Raw genomic sequence first — 16,694 nt, forward strand, 5'->3', positions numbered from 1 at the left:
CCCAAGCACTGCTACAGGCTGTGGACCAACTGTCTAAGATGCAGTTCCGCAGAAAAGGACCTGGGGATTAAAGTGGGTGAGAAGCTGGGTATGAGCCAAGAGTGAGCCAAGAAGGCTAACGGCATATTGGGGTGCATTAGTAGCAGCTTTGCCAGCAGAACTAGAGAAGTGATTATTCCCCTTTATTCTACATTGGTGAGACTACATGTGCACTAATGTGTCTATTTCTGTGATCCCTCCATTACAGAAAGGATGTGGATGCATTAGGGGGGGCGGGGGGTCCAATGGAGGGCAACCAAAATAATTAGGGCACTAGAGCACATGACTTCTGAGAATAGTCTGGGGGATTTGGTCTACAGAAGAGTGAGGGGGGGATTTGATAGCAGTCTTCAACTACCTGAAATGAGGGATCCTAAGAGGATCGAGAGCAGCTGTTCTCAGATGACAGAATGTGGAGCAATTGTCTCAAGTTGAAGTGGTGGAGGTTTAGATTGGATATTAGGAAAAACTATTTAATTAGGAGGAAGCACTGGAATGGGTTACCTAGGCGGGTGGTGGAATCTTCATCTCTAAAGGTTTAAGTCCTGGCTTGACAAAGCCCTGGCAGGGATGATTTAGCTGGGTTTGGTCCTGCTTTTAGCAGTGGGTTGTGCTCAATGGCTCTGATGTCTCTTCCAACTCTATGATTCTATGAACATGGCTTCTTACCTAAAGGTTTTGAATTTTAAAAAGCATATCCTTAAAACAGTGCCCAGTGTGACACCTGTACATTTGATCTCAGATGTACAATACAATGAGACTCAAGTAGTCTTATTCTGACTATGGAACAAGAACTTCATAAGCCTTATATAAACTGAACACTTTCCTATAGAGCACTGTGACAAGATGGAATTATTCTATTCATGTTTCGTTCAGAAATATATTGTAATTTCATTTTTTTCCTCTTTTCGTATTGTATAGCTAAAGAAATACCACAGAAAAAGTTCTCAGAACATTCACTGAAATTTAAATGGAGGAAATAGTATGAGATGTAAATGAGAAGTGTCATATGGCTAAATGTCTATTCGAACTGCCAAGAACTCTACCCTCTTAATCTAGAAAGCTTTGCCTGAGATCTCAAAGAAACTGAGTTACATTTGCCTTTTAAGCATGTTTCATGTGCAATTCTGACAACTTTTCTGCTAGTATTACCAATCATTAATTAATTTTGCAGTTATGTGGCTCCTGTCAATTTTATTTCCTGTTTTGTGCCAGGGTCTTGAAAAAAATGTTAAATACACTTTACATCAATAATTCTGTAAGACTGCTCTGAGAATCAAAATCTCTCTTGATGGCAAGTTGCCAACTGGCATCTGGTTCAAGGAAACCTGTCAGCACCCTTTGGCAGGGAGTATGTGTGAAGGTGCTGTTTAAACTTCAAGTCAAGTCATAGTTCTGCACTATTCACGTGCAATGTAGACAGCACACTCAAGTTTTAGGCAGTCACAGAGGTGTTTACTGATGGCCATGGACTTAGACTAGAGTATACTGGAGAGAAATCTGACAAACAGCAAGAAATCTGATTCTATTAGCTGACATGCTCAGTAACTGCTGTAAACCTTTTTCGAATATTAGACAGGGATAGCTGCATCCCTAAAGACTGATGATATCGGTACTGCTACTTCTGGTGGCAGGGCTGGCTTTAGGCCGATTGGCCCGATTCCCCGCGCCTAAAAAGGCCCCGCGCCTTAAACCCGGAAGTGTGTCGGGCGCACTGTGGGAGGGTGCGTTAGTCCCCGAGGAGGAGTGCGACGGCTTCTGTGCCCTGTGGGAGGGGGAGTCGGCCCCTGGGTTTGTCTGGAAGGCAGGACTCTGCCCTACAGCTGGGGATTTAAAGTGGCCATGAGTTGTTTGTGTGCTGGGTTTTTTTTTTTTTTTTTTGCACAACCAAAATTAATTTATGTGTTTTTTTCCCCCCTCAATAAAAAAATCCTGGCTGCCAGGGCCCTATTGAAATGGTTCGAATTGGGCCCCACACTTCCTAAAGCCGGCCCTGTCTGGTGGTACAAAAGCACCTGTTTATGGCATTAGCATTAACACCTAACCATGTACTGAGACATACAGTTCAGATAGCCATATAGCAGGGATTAACCCCAAGAGAGCCGCTGCCAATATATTTAGCTGTGCCTCCACAGGAATGGTTATTTGCAGCTCCTGTTGGCTGTGGATCACTGCTCCCAGTCAATGGAAGTTGTGGGAAGCAACATGGAGAGGACACCATTTTCTGCTGCTTGTCTGGGAGCAGTGATCCGCAGCCATTGCGAGCTTCAACTAACCCTGGAAAACTGGATCTGGTCCACAGCCAGTATTTGCCACATTAATTCACCAAGGCTACATCTACACTATAAGGTTTTTGCACAAAAACCCACGGACTGTCCACACCTCAAGCGCGTTTTTGCACAAGAAAATCTACAGTCAATTGACAGAACAGAGGGCTTTTTGTGGTGTAGGTATAGCTCCTTCTACGAGGCATAACTCCTTTTTGCACTACAACTCTTGAACAAAAAGGCATGTGTGGATGCTCTGCGGGAGCTTCTCGTGCAAAAAGAGCCTATCAGAAAAAGCACAGGTGCTCTGATGGCCATTCTGTCAATGACAATCAGAGCTTTCTTGTGCAAGAGTGTCCACGCAGTGTGGATGCTCTCTTGTGCAAAAGCACATCGCAAAAGCAATGTGCTTTGAGGTGTGGATGCAATTTTGCGCAATAAGTTTTTGCACAAGAACTCTTCTGCAAAAGATTTCTTGCACAAAAACCCTGTAGTGTAGACATAGACCAAAGGATTGTTTACACTACAGAGAAGATCAAAGCTGGTGCAGTTGATCTTCTGGGGTTTGAATTACTGGGTCTAGTGAAGACACACTAATTCAAACTGAGAGGGCACTCGCGTCAGCACCAGTAGTCCTGCGCCTCATGAGGAGTAAGGAAGTCAACAGAAGCATGTGCTCCCATCAGCTTCCCACTTTATGGGCAATGCCAAAACAATTTAAGATACTACAACTCCAACTACATAAATAACATAGCTAGAGTTGCATACCTTAAATCAGCTTTCCCTGTTAGTGTAGGCCAGGCCCAAAGAATGGGATTTACTCTCAATCCTGTATTATTGAGAGCCAAACCCAAAGCTCTTTCCACCAATTTCACAGGACTTTGGATCAGGTCTTGAATGAGGCTCCTATAAAAAGCAGCATAAGTAAGGAACATAATTCTGTACAGTTCAGTGCTATTGAGGATACTATTAGAACAGTACAAATATATTAAGGGTGGATAATATCCCTCTCTTTGGTTATAACATAAGTGCTACCTGAAGATTGAAAAAAAGTGAAGTAAAGTGCACTTGTTAAATGACAGTGGAGTCCTTTGTCCATAATGAACACAATGGCCCCAAACCAAGTCCCTGAACCTGAACACCTCCAGACACTGAAAAAACCTTAAAAATAACTAATAGTCCTGCAGCAAACTTAGAGACTAACAAAACAAATCTAAATGGTATCATGAGCTTTTGTGTCTACACAGCACTTAATCAGAAATAGCCATTTCAAATTTGGCATTACTTTTTCTAGAATGAGGTTTCCCAAATTCAAATTAAGCGCTCCGCTATTTCGAATTAATTTCGAAATGCGGTTTGCATGTATAGATGCTATTAAAGTTAATTCAAAATAACGGCTGATATTTCAAATTAACTTTGCAGTGTAGAAATATCCTGAGTTACTCATGGTTAACATAACCCCATAAGCAACTTGGTTATACCAACCTAACCCCTGGTGTAGACAGTGCTACGTTGACTGAAAGGTTTCTACCATCAACATAGCTATCATCTCTTGGGGAGGTGAAGTACCTACACTACCAGGGGAGCTCTACCATCAGTATACATAGTAGGTTCACTAAATGCTTCAGGAGCACTGTAGGTATAAATGTAACCTATGCCTCCTTGTTGTGGTGCTTTGTCTCCCTCTAGAGGCACATAGCAAACACATCAATCTTTAGCTGAGCTATTGCTTTAACTAAGCTGTATGGCTTTGCTCCTGCACTTAAGGCTCATACATTTAGGTCCAAATGTTCCCAAGTTCAATTCCATCTGCTGATAATTGGGGTCTGCTGGCATTACATAAGCAAGCCCTCACATATATTCAAAAATTACTGAAGAAAACTAGTTCATTTTCCCCACAAAGACTTTTATGCTGCCTGACAAAACGTAAGTTTCTTTGATATGGTTTCAACAGAACACCACTGAAAAATAATTAGGTTCCTCGTTCTTTCAGTGTATGGCATTGTTTTATTTGGGATTCATCAGCACTCAAAGCAGTGGAGTTAGATTGTTTTGAGCAGTGATACTCTCTCCATGGTACTTGGAAGCTACTTGCAAGTTGGTAACAAGCAGCTTGCAGCTCTTAGCTGTATGGTAACAAACAGTTTACAGCTCTTAGCTGTATAATATACTATACTATACTATACTATTTTTGTATACTCGTGAATCAGTAAAGAGTTTAGAAAAAATAAGTACCCATAGAATTATTTGAAATTCTTAACCTTGAAAATATGGTTCTGATGGTAAAAAACCACCAGTGCTCAGAAACAGTAATGGCTTACATGTCTCAAGTCCTCCTTTAGGAAATTCATCTTTCTGAACAATTGTTTAATTTCAGTATCGCCTGGCAGCAACTCAAGGAGTATCTGCTTACTCATATAGAATTAAATGAATACACATCATTTCATATCCATTTCCTGTATCTGTTATGTATACAACTGCAAAGCTTTTTAATATTTATTTCCAACATAGAATATGATACATGTTAATGTTTCATTTAAATCAAACAACGTATTTGTATGCTTTTTACTTTCTTCACGTTCATCTAAATTTTGTGTTAACATTTTTTGCATTTTACTTTTCTTTACTATTTTCCCCATGTAATTTTGGTATGCTAATGTTTACATTCTCCACTAAAATGACAGTGAGATGTTCAGTTAGGCCAAATGGTAGTTTTATTGACCTATGGAATTATAGTTACATTACAATATACCATAGAGGTCTAAAAATTCAAACACAAAACTCAATGGCAACACTGCATTTTTTTTTTAATAAAAAAATGAAGTGCTGTTTAAATGAGGGCTGTAAAAATAATCAGGTGTAACCAATGCCGGTTACAACAGAAAAAGGGGTCAGTTGTCTTCTATATGGCATTTTCCTTCAGCATTACACCTTAACAGTACTTCTGATAATTTTGGGCCAGATTGTGAAGCCTTTTACTCCCACAGGTGAACAATTACTTGCATAAGTAATCCCATTGAATTCAATGTGCATATTTGCTCGTTAAAATTCAGCAATGAGAGTAAACATTCCACAAAAATGCCCACATAGGGCTTGTTTTACAGGCATGATTAATGCTGTGGCAATTGAACCACTGAAGGCGGATTTAGCGGATTTTGTGATCAGAACACGATGAATAAGGGGAGTCAGTGTTTCTCCTGTCAATACAGCACAGTATGGACTAGGGATGTTAAAAATCATGCAATAGGATTTTCAGCAGTTACTCAGTAACGCACCCTTTAGGCTCTGCAGACTCCTCAGCAAAGCCTCCCTGGGAGCAGGGCTGCCAGCTTTTACCCACCCACCTCCCAGAGATGAAGATTCACTATCCTGCTGCAGCAAAGCCACCTCCTTGGGAGGCTGAGTGTAACCTATACCATTGCATCCTTAAATCTCTTGTGTGGACCCTGTGTTAAGCATATCTAAGCTACACTGACTTGTGTTACACTGCTAGCATAAGTCAAATTGCGTAGCTTAGATTAACTTGAACCTGTAGCATAGACCTGCCAAAACACATCTACACAAGTATTATAGCAGACTAGTCATGTCAGTTCTAGCAGCAGCTGCACAGGAGTCTTCATTTTAATTCTACTTTTCATTTGGTCATAAACTTGGAGGAGACATTTGCATGGTTGGTTTCCAGCCAAAGCTGAAGTTTGGGGGAAGTTTGGGCTTAATGTCCAAAATTTCTTTTACCATTTAAAAAAGTATCTTATCCTATTTTTAAATATAGCTATAAGCAAAGCATAGCTGAACTCAGACTTGAACATAGCATGATATAGCCCTCATTAAGGATGAGAGCCTTTCTTTACAGGCATTAATTTAAAAATGAACAGGTAAACATGATTGAAAAAACTCTCCGAATTTTGATTAGATACCTGAAGAATGTAACAGAGCTGAATTATCATTTAATATAGGACTGCAAGTTTGCAGTGTGTTTTATAAATTCCTCCTTCTTTCCATCAATAGTGCCATTGATGGTTCCATCCCCCGCATCTCTCCCTCCCCCTCCCCCAATTTTTATCTCTTGTCTTGACTTTACTTATTTGGTCACCCTTAGGACCTAAACTGTACAATGCTGATCACATCTTGGGAGAAGCTGAAGGCAGTGAATAAGACATCCTCCCAGCCACAGTAACTTAATTAACTAAGGGCCTATGTGATGTTACAAGCTCCTATGAAGTACTGAGCACCCATAGCTACCACTGGAATCAATGGCCTAAACCTTATGGTTCCTATTCAAGATGCCTCCATGTTAAGAGTGTAAGTGTCATTGCAACATTCAGGTCTGTAGTTTTGCCAGAGACAGTTCTGGAAGTTCTACTTGCCTGTTTGGGTTTTGATACATACACATATTTACTGGTATATGTAAACAAAGGGATTCTTACCAAGAACAAAGACACTGTCAATGTTGCTTTTGGCTGAACCAAATGGACTTGTTAGTGTAACAATTGCTCCTATTTGTTTTTGAAGTATTACTAGGGATGGTGAGAATTTAAAATATGAGCACACACTTGAAGATTGCCTTAATCTCCTTATCTCAAAGCGAAAGCAAGAAACAAGTCAGGAGGGGCAAAGGAGGAATAGAAGGGAAGGTAAAATACCAAAAGACTAAAAGACTGGAATACGGCCTCACTTTGCCATTCCCACAGGGTGCAAATGGGTGGGAATGAAGCCCCCAGCCTAACAACCCAGCAAACTGAAACATGATCATAATTTTTAAGAGGTGGGACTGTGAGCTTGCATCTCAATTATAATTATGTTTGTTGAGGAGGGGAGTGGAGGAAGAGCACTGGGAAACACAGAACCTTAATGGATTGCCTACGGGTTGCCCACCACTGGGGTCTCTTCCTGCCTTCATCCCACACTTAACTATCTTGCCTTGGATTTACGTATCTTTTTTTATATTGGAATGTAACTATATAGTGCTGACAGTACCCTGGAAAATGTCAAGGATACTGAACTCCCATGAGCCACATCTTGAGGTCCATATTCCATTTGTATTCAATCCTCACTGAATTCACACAGATTTCTCTGACTTCAGGGATAGGGTGGCACGTTAGAGAGCTTTCTTTTCATCTCCTTCTCCTGGTTCTTGTCGCACTTAGGGTATGTCTAGACTGCATCCCTCTGTTGGCAGAGAGGTTTACAAGATCTGCAAGGAGGTTTACAGGATCTGTCGAAAAAGGCTTTCTTTCGACAGATCCCCCTCTAGACTGCCGCTTTTTGCCAACGAAGTGCTGAGTCGGCAAAATGCAGTGGCCCTTTTTATGCAAATTAGGCACAGGATATTTAAATCCCTGCCTCATTTGCAATGTCGACCTGCCTAATCTGCATCCCTTTGCTGACACAGGGATGCAGTCTAGAAATACTTTCAGAAACCATTCAAGATTATGAGTAAGTGACCAAATAATACCTCTGTCATAGGAGGGAAAAGAAACAAAAGAAAGCCATAAGTAACAACAAACCTTATTACCAATGTTTTTATTCAGTCCATGATTTTTTAATGTCTAGCAAGTTATGAATTTAAATGAATCTTTTGAAGGTGTTGTGCTGAGTTTTGAGGGCCAAGACTGAGTGGCTAGATATAAGGATGTTAAATTGTGATTATCTGGCTAATCGTGAACTCGTTATAATTAGTCGATAAGAACTGCTCTGCAGAGCCACAGCGGGAGTAGCTTCAGGAACCGACTTGAGCTGGGACTAAGAAGTCCAGGCTTGTGCCGGATCTGGGAGCCACCCATGCTGTAGCTCTGCATTTTAACTACAGTTGAAAGAAGAGGTGCAGCATCTCAGACTAGTGTGAGCTGTGACTGCTTGGTCCCAACTCATGCTGAATCCAGCAGCCCCTGTTTGCAGCAGACAGCCCTTGCATCTGATGCTCTGACAGTGTTGTGGCACTTGGAGTTGGTGTGTCCTACTCTGTGAGAAGCTTGCTTCTCATGATAAACTTGGAGAGGTTAGAGGTGTGGAGATTGTAGCCCAAAAAGAAGGGATTTGGGCAAGTTTCCCCCCCCCCCCCAGATGTGGATTTATGATTTATTATTACTACAATCTATAACCCCCTCCTGCCATCACCCTCAGCTTAGGGTTTTTCCCCCTTCTCCTTTTCTGCCTCTGACTGGAAGAGTGTAAAGGGGCCTTGAATAATTCATTGAAATGTGTTAGCTACTTATGCACAGCTAAATAATCTGTTTCACCTTGTATTTGGCTGTGACATTATGCATGCCTCTCCCAGACATGAAGAGCTCTGAATTTTGTCTCACCAACAGAAGTAGTCCATCAAGCAATTACTTCATCCACTTTTGTCTATAATATTCTGGGACCAACACAACTACTACAACACCGCACATAATAAAGTAATATCATACTGTTTGGAACCTATATGGAAGTCATATGTTAAGAAAATGGTCTATTTCTAAAACCAGAGACTGTTATAAATGCCACATTGCAGTCAACATGAAAAATTCTAGTCCATTATATTTCTATTAAAGGCAACAAGGATAAAACACACCTTTCTCTGAGAGTTTGCCAAGCAGTCAGATGTAAATTAAAAGTCAAATATGTATAAATATGAGTGCATTTTATTCCTCCTACAATCTTGTCAACAAATAATTTGTTAAGAATAAATTTCTTGAACAATTTCTACAGAGGAGGAAATTGTACTTTTGGGCAAGTGCATAATAAGACTATGAGAAGAAAAATCTTTTAGAAAGGATACTATATAAAGACATCTATCAGACTCACGGATTAAATTGGGAAAATTAAATATGCTTTTAAAGATGAATAGGACTGTTACAGCCTCAAATTCTTCTTGCATTAGAAACAGTTACAGCTTCCTAGTGTTTTTTTTTTTTACCTCCTGCCACAGCAAACTGCATTACTATAAATGACAATTGCATTTGTAGGACTAGAGGAATACATAGTCCACTGATTTATTTTTTCATGGTTTATTATTTCTGCCAGAAACTCATAATGCAAACAGAATGTAGTTAAAAGGCAGGCTAGCTAAAGGGATTTGTAACCAGAATAAAGACTAGGATACCAGTTCAAATCCTACCCATCTTAACAGCAACCAACTGTTGTTACCATCTGTTGGTCGCTAATATAAAATGAGTTGATGGTCCTGGCTCACAAAGCTTGGAATCTCCACAGACCCACCTGGCAAAATTTGGAAATTTTATAAGCTAAATAATTCTAAGTGAAGGAACTTTAAATCTCTTCTAGCAAAAGCAATGAAACTTGTAAATTGCACCCTCCCCCCCAAAAAAACCTAGTCATAAATCAGCTTTTGCACAGAACTTGATACTAGAACTATCCAAATAATTGATTTTTCAGTTACCTATCCAAACTAAAAAAGCAAGTTCATTTCTAGTTTTCAATTTCAGCCTTAGTAAAATAAAACACTGAAGTAAAATTCAAAATTAAAAGCCATTTCAAATCAGAAAAATCTAATTTAAGTTTAATATCAAAATGAATTATTTCAATGCGGTTTATTTTGGTGTTTTTTGCTCCTCCCCTTCTCCCCCCAACAAGACAAATTAGCAGTTTTACATAAACTTCTGAAATATTTTGGGTCATTTTAAATGCATATTAAGTAATAAGGAAAGTTGTCAGAAAAAAAATTGCCTAGTTCTTTGTTACACAACAGTAGTTCTGCCCAGACAGAAGGCTTATATATGTCATATTCTGAAACCAAGTGGTTGTAAAGAAAAACTGAACTTTCATTTCAGTTTCCTCATTGTTATATATTTATATAGTGCCATAAATATAAATGGTGCTCTCCAGATAAATATTTCCAAAAATGGGTGCCTAAAACTAAGTTGGTAAGTGCTTACTTAGGGTGCTTCTACACAGCATAGCTTATTCTAAATAAGGTACGTAAATTGAGCTGTCAATTGCGTAGCTTATTTCAAAATTGGGAGCATTTACACAGTACTTATTCTGAAATAAAGCACTCTTCCTCCCACTTCCCTTACTCCTCCTACAATGCAGGTAACAGGAGTCAGAGGAAGTAGTTTTCCAGCTTGACAGTATTGCGACATTATTGCAAAATAACTGTCTTCTGTGTAGACGTGGACTAAGCTATTTAGAAATAATGCTAGTTATTTCAAAATAAACTTGCTGTATAGACATATCCTTAGTCACTAAAATAAGAGGCCTCATTTTCAAAAGGTGAGCTCCCGCAGAAATTAATCCACTGAAATTAATGGGAGCTGCTGAATTATAAAGCACCTTGAAAAAAATCAGCCCTCCTGTTATAGTGCCTAAATAAGGATTTGGTAGATCAAAGTTTGAAAATGCTGACCTTACTTCATTCAACCTACCTTTGTATTGAGATTCTTTTTGCTTAAAGTATCTTTGTTTCTAAAGTTGAGGTCTTTATTATTTTTGTGTTTTGGAAACATGCTGAGCTCTGGTCTACACTAGAGACCCCTTATTTTGAAACAACAAGCAGAGCATCCACATTACCAAGCCTGTTATTTCAAAATAATGGGCTTGTTACTTCAAAATAGTGCTATTTCTCATGACAAGCAGGAGTTATTTTGAAATAGTGTTTAGGGGGTTATTATTTTAAAGTAAGTTATTTCAAAATAATTTCCTAGTGTAGTCATGTCCTGAAATACTCCACCTTATAATTACTATGACTATCTTTTTATAGCATTCCAATTACACACCTTTTAAAATGTCATTTGTATCATTTACTTTGCTAACATATAGGAGTGCTTCCCATATTTTATGATATCTCCAGAGTAAATTATTTTGAAGGGCTCTCACAACTAGTACCCTTCTTGGAAAAAAAAAGGATATAAAACATACTTTGAAAAATCAAAGTGATGCTGAATGGAAGCGTGTTGCCCTCATTGAAAGCAGTGGTGCAAATATAGGAAGAAGGTCAAATGTTGGTTCAAGAGCAAGTAACAGTATTACTGGTAGCACATACATATCAGTGACAATGCCTCATCTTAGACAGTTTGCTGTGATGAATCTTCCTTTGAAAAAAGTTAGCTGTATCGTACATTGTATGGTAAAGGTTGCAATTGTTCCCTAGTGAGCATGATGAACAATTTAACCACACAGTATTCTACCTGATATAGTGCTATACCTTCCTAGCAACAATTAATAAGGTTAATAGATGAAGTAGGCTTGTAGCGTGAAGAACATTTCTGAACCTTTAATTGTACGTGGACTCTCTGCCTGGGAAATATACATAGAAGGAGAGTGAATTCTGCAGAGTCTCTCTCGATCTTATTGTCACCTGAAAATGTGAAAACAACAACTTGTCTGCTTCTAACAAAAATAACTGGCAGGGATCTCAAATATTTGACCCACCACTCCTCTTAAGTTCCCATGATGGAAAACAGAAGGTTTTATTAGTGAAGCAGCTGTGTAACTGCCAAGTGGGTCTCAGTGGCAAAGTCCAGCACTGTTGAGCAGGCTGTATATGGGCCACTGACTCCTTGATTACACAAATCTCTTGACTCTGATCACTTGAGGAAACAACCTTTTGACTGCAGCGATCGTGTCGCTGAGTTTCAGCCCTGTACATCTTCTGACACTTCATCTGCATAGATCCCAATAATTTTAGCTTTATGTGGGGGAAGTGAATTTCACTCTTTAAATGTACGCACACTCAGACATTAAATAGATTGTACTAAGCTCTCTCAATCAAATGAAGAACACAGCAATCAGCCCATATTTACTTATCTGCAAATGCATATTACTTTACATTTTCCAACAAGAATGCAAGTCATTCTCTGAGAGTACCAGATGTAATAATTTAGCTGTGTCACTTAATCTATCAACTCCATTAGCTATCAGGATGACCATCCAAAATTTGTAATTGCTGGCTGCTAGCATTATATTGCTGATCTTAAATGAGCATATATATGCTCAACCGTACACAAGTCATTTTGATTTGCAGAGCAACAACTGAGGAAATTGAGACCTCTAAATTCACAAGGCAAAAATTCTATTCATCATCATTGTGATTACATTTCACATAGAAAAGTACTGGTTAAGGAACCAGGGTATAATACAGAAAATATCTAGTTGGATCAAAACCAAACTCAGTCACCATAAACAGCAAATGATGTTCTACCTGGAAAGACTTCCCAGTTATTATGCCATATACTGATTGTTGGACCTCTAAATTTGCTTATGATACCAAAATTGAATATAAAACAAATAAATGGCCAACAATGAAAATAGATTCAATGGTATCCAGATCTGTTAGATATACACCTTTTCTATGAAAACTAAACAGGCAAGGCAGGTTGGGCCAATTAGTTTCTTTTCCTCCTGACCAACAAGTTCTTCTGTCCTTATGTCCTAACACATAATGGATTTCAAATTGTACTCTGGCACAAAAATGTGACATGGTTTGTCATTATGATAATTGCTACCATTCTTCTTTGGAAAGTCCTTTTGCTGCTGTTTGTGAGCTACAGCTTAATGCCAGATTCAGAGGAATGAGAATAGAATTGACAAATGAGCATATTAAGTTTTCAACTATTTATTTTACATAGTTCTGGCAATTAAAGAGCATGGTTTAACCATTGAAAATAGTACAATATTTATGTTATCAACATTGAGATGTACTCTCTAGCTATCCTCCCTCTGTGCTTAGGATGCCTCTTTACATTAATCCTGTATATCCTGAACCATTAGCATTACATTATGCTCAGTGGACCAATCTTAAATTTCACCAAGGAAGTGGTACATGCGGTATCTTTAATAAGGCTTTTGATAGTGTTGTGCATGAGTTTCTCAAACAAATTAGGAAGTAAAATCTAGATGCAGCAGTTATAAGTTAGGTGCATAGCTGGTTGGAAAATTGTTCCCAGAGAACAATCATCATTGATTCATAGTCAAGCTGGAAGGCCATACCAACTAGTGTCCCAGAGGGACCATCCTGGGTCCAGTTGTTTTTAGTATCTTCATAATTTATTTAGATAATGGCATAGAGAGATACTTATACACACACACATGCACTTTGCTTTTGAATTTTAATCCTACCTTCCAAATGATTTGACAAAGGGTCTAAAGTAAATATGACTACATTTTAAAAAGACAAATGCAAAGTACTACACTTAGGAAGGAAAAATCAACTGCTCATACAAAATGGGAAATGACTATCTAGGAAGAAGTACTGTAGAAAGGGATTTAGGGATTATAGTGAATCATTACTTAAATGATTCAACAGTGAAGCCATCATTCTGGGATGTGTTAGAAGGAAAACTGTAAGCAAGATACAAGAAATAATTCCTTTCTAACTTCATGATTCTTAGACCTTAACTACAGTATTTTGTCCAGTTCTAAAAACCATATTTCATGAAAGACGTGGACAAACCGGTAGAGTAACCCCGCCAAAAAAAATTAAACATCTACAAACCCTATGAATGAAGATTAAAAAATGGATTTGTTTATTATGAATAAGAGAAAAAAGAGACATGATAGCAGTTGTCATGTAAGTAATATTTTGTTACAATGAGAGGCGTGAAAAAGTGTCCTTAACCTCTCAGGATAAAACAAGAAGTAATGGGCTTAACTTACAGCAAGAGAGATTTATATTGGACATTAGGAAACCCTTTCTATCCCTCAGGGTAGTTAAGCACTGGAACAAATTGCCTAAGCAGGTTGTGGAATCTCTGTTACTGGACATTTTAAAGAACAGCTATTACTTAATCCTGCCTTAATTGTAGGAAAATGGACCAGATGACCCATTGAGTCTGTTCCACTCTTACACTTCTATGATTCTATTAAGAAAACGCTATTCCTCAAAAGGAATTTCAAAATGCCAGGGACATTAGGTTGTATGGGGAAGGTAAGAATTATAAAGAGGTAGAGAATTTCAAAATATTTTTTAATTAAAAGAAATTTTGCCTTTTAAGAAATTTGACATCTTAGAAATAAGGCCCTCTGAGCTAGTATAGGAAAAGATCCATATTATTCTCAGATTTTCGCTGAAACATTGATAGAGGTCACTCATGTATGTCCGATAACAGTGGCCACTTAAATGTTTTGTAATTTGCCATCTTGTAGCATAACAACTGTCTGGGAACATTTAGGTAGCAGTTTATGTGTTCAAATATTCATAGAAACTATTTTTTAATCAAGTACTGTCTATTAAATTAAATATTTAAGTTAATTTATTTTTTTTCTTTTTAACATTTGGGACAAATGTAATGTAATTTTACTTTGTGACACGTCATGATTTACGACAGATTGCAAATACCCCTGTGGGAAAACCCCATTCAATTGTTTTCCTGAGCCTCCGTTTTTATTAAAAAAGAAATTGATCTCTAGATGTTAGGGTGAGGAAAATCTCAGAAATATCAACCAACTGCAACATATGTAGCAATGTCTTCCTGAGTTTGCAGAGAATTTGAAAGAAAGCCTCTGAGATATGAACTGCTTGTTCAAAGGGCTAACTTAGACATACATGTGGGAACTATGGGTCTGGGGGGTGCCGCTGCACCTTCAGGTTGTGTGGGGCTCTGTTTCCAGCTTCATGCCCTGGAGTCCCAGCTACCACCCTACACCCTACAGAGCCTAGAGCTCTGTAATAAGATGAGGGGGCTTGAAATATGGATCACAGACCTTAGATCCTTATCAGATTTTTTGGTCTCTTGGGGGCTCTTTGAGTCAGCTGCGGTGGCTAGTTATGGAAGCAAGCACGACACAGAGGAGTGCGCGTGTGCACGCGCGCGCACACACACACACACACACACACAGAGTTGAACAGTTATCAGACAGAGCAGACCAGTCAGGACACCACACTAGTAAATCCTGACTACTACAGTCTCTGTTCCTGATCCCACGCTTGCCCCCAAGTATGGCCCCAGTCTCAGCCCCCTTGTCTGATTTAAAGACATTCATTTTACTGCAAGATACACAATTGCCAAATATAAAAATAAATAAATTAGGAATAATGGAAGTCTACCTGTGGAACTCATCAACTCTGCCTAAGAAACTCATTCTATATGAAAATGTATTGGGAGATCTCACTTCAGTTCATAATGAACAAGGTTTTAGCAACCCAGACACATTACATCTGCAACTGAATGCCAGGCATTAATGTCGGCAGCTCCACAAAAAGTACAAAGAATGTCTCTGGAACTTAGCTGAGGCATATTGATGGAGCAGTGCAAGAAAGATTCTACTATCAGTCGCTCTGCTGGGAACACAAATAGCACTTTCCTTGCTAGAGATATCAAACTGGCATCTCACATAAGCTATAAATCCATTGAAAATGTTTGTAAATTAAGAGTACCAATGATTGTATTATCAGGAGTTGGCTGCCTTCAGCATGTGGCCCATCAGGATAGAATCCTAAATCCTCAGCCTTTCCTCATAAGCCATGTGTTCCAGTCCCCTAACCATTTCTGTTGCCCTCTGCTGGACTTTTTCCAATGAGTCCACATCCTGGGGGGGGGGGGAGAATTGGACATAATACTCCAGATGTGGCCTCACCAGTTATGAATAAAGGAGAATAATCACTCCCTATATCTTACTAAAGCACCCCAATATGCCACTAGCCTTCTTAGATAATCTGCAGGCATGACATCCTGCAGCTCCCAGGGGCTACAGTTCACCATTTCTGGCCAATGGGAGCTGTGGGAAGCAGCAAGGGCTACAAGAATATACTGAATGCCATTTCCCACCAGTGGATTATTCTGATGGGCTATGTGCCAAAGGCTGCTGATCCCTGCTGTATGCCATTCAACTAACAATTTGTGTGTGTTATTTTTCACAATCCATATAGAAAAGAAGAAAGTAGTATTTACCCTGGCATACATGTTCCTTTTATCTTACTGCTCTCAATCAGTAATTAAGATAAATTGTTTAAACCTAGATTTTGTTTTGGCTCATATCTTGTTTAATTCTCAGAGGATAGTTTAGATGTCTTGCCTGCAAAGGTTTGAGTCTGAGTAAGATGAGTATTCAGTGAGAAGCTAGCTTTTTGATTTTGCTAGTATATAATCACTATGCAATCCTGAAGCACAGTTAAACAAATTAGCAGTATTTTTAGAACATTTTAAAAGTGCATTGTGAATATTAACATATTCAAGTAAATTAGTTTGCAGTCATTATCATAAGCAATTACTTACTGTTTAGATGCTGTTGGTATTAAATTGGCAAGCAATTTGCAAGAATTAAAATGTAACATAAAACTCTTTTCTACATTTCAACAATATAAAAACACACATGATTTTAAAAGGACAGTTCATATCTGTTCTCTATGTCTGTCTACCCAAAGTATGATTGCTTCATTAGTTAGTTACTTTCTATCTGGGTTTTTAGGATAAACTTTTTTATAAAACCGGATTTAGCAGTACTAAGTAA

The 16,694-nt window shown here is 38.7% G+C and overlaps 1 protein-coding gene across 13 annotated transcripts in view; it reads right to left on the reverse strand.

Moving 5' to 3' along the window:
• Positions 1-16,694, reverse strand: part of NRXN1 (neurexin 1) — a 1,118,405-nt gene that overhangs the window by 320,796 nt on the left and 780,915 nt on the right. The window lies entirely within an intron of this gene.

The sequence above is a fragment of the Pelodiscus sinensis genome, chromosome 3 (genome assembly GCF_052426305.1).
Source record: "Pelodiscus sinensis isolate ZL-2025 chromosome 3, ASM5242630v1, whole genome shotgun sequence".
NCBI lineage: Eukaryota > Metazoa > Chordata > Testudines > Trionychidae > Pelodiscus > Pelodiscus sinensis.